The sequence below is a fragment of the Capsicum annuum genome, chromosome 9 (genome assembly GCF_002878395.1).
Source record: "Capsicum annuum cultivar UCD-10X-F1 chromosome 9, UCD10Xv1.1, whole genome shotgun sequence".
Classification (NCBI taxonomy): domain Eukaryota; kingdom Viridiplantae; phylum Streptophyta; class Magnoliopsida; order Solanales; family Solanaceae; genus Capsicum; species Capsicum annuum.
Window position 1 is genome coordinate 65,497,779 of NC_061119.1, and position 1,202 is coordinate 65,498,980.

Here is a 1,202-nt window from a genome sequence, read left to right on the forward strand (position 1 = left end):
GTTCAACAAAACCATTATTACCCTTCAATCCTGAACCTTATCTCATTGAAAGAATGGCTAACCAACAGGAAGCTAAAATATTACTCGCTTTGGATAATGCTCAATTAAATCAAAAAAATACAGATAACCTTAGTCGGGTACCTAATCTAGATGAAGAGGGCTTGGGAGATGATGATTTAATTGACCCAGCTAATAGGAGGCGTGCAACGGGAGTAGTTGGACTTGTAAATCAAAATTATCCATTCAGAGGAAGACTAGACCATTAAACTTTGCAGTTTAAAATTGACAATGATGAGGACAATTTAGATGGAACTAGATCTACAGGGGAAATCATTATACCACCACTAGCTCCTGGGTTAAAATTTAATATCACCAGTACTATGATCCAGCTACTGAATTTTAAAGGACTCTTTGGTGGATTACCTAGTGATTCTCCAAAACTACATTTGCTGAATTTCATCAATATTTGTAAGTCGTTTGATAGTCCTAGAGTGGGACAAAATGCTATTCATTTGAGATTGTTCCCACTGTCTCTGTCTGGAGAGGCAACTATATGGTTAAATGACCTGACTCCTAATTCTATAATTAACTAAAGGTAATTGAAAGGAGCTTTCCTAGAAAGGTTCTTTCTGGCCTCCAAAATGTTATAGCTAAGATATGAAATTAGCAACTTTAGACAATTGGCTAATGAAGCTTTGCATGAGACTTAGGAGAGGTTTAAAAATAAGTTGACTCAATGCCCAAACCATAAGATGACTGATGAACACTTGATAGAAACATTATACAGAGCTTTGAACTCATTTACAAAGCCAATAGTAGATAATGCTGTAGAACGAGCTTTTATGGAACTCACCTTTACTGAGGCTATGGACATGTTAGAAAGAATGACTAAAATAAGTAGAGATTGTCATACCAGAGATTCTATGGTAGAAAGCAATAGTGTGTCTAGTGTAATATCAGTAGAGTATTGTAGGAGAGAAGAGGAGCGTGATCAGGATATGGTTCATATGAAAACCAAGATGGATCTTCTCATGAAATATTTGCTATCAGGTAATGTAGAAAACGTAAAAGTTATGGGGTCCCACGGTAACAGAGCTGAATCAAACACCAAAGAAGAGACTAACTACTTGCATAACCAGGGGGTTTTTGGACCGGTGGTCAAGGAAACCAAGGTTGGAACCATCAAAGAGATTGGAAGAATA

The 1,202-nt window shown here is 36.9% G+C and overlaps 1 non-coding gene across 1 annotated transcript; it reads right to left on the reverse strand.

The window, feature by feature from the left end:
* Positions 1-648: 648 nt before the first annotated feature.
* LOC124887501 lies at positions 649-754 on the reverse strand. The gene has a single exon (XR_007045274.1). It is a non-coding gene; the product is annotated as a small nucleolar RNA R71 (small nucleolar RNA).
* Positions 755-1,202: the final 448 nt, after the last annotated feature.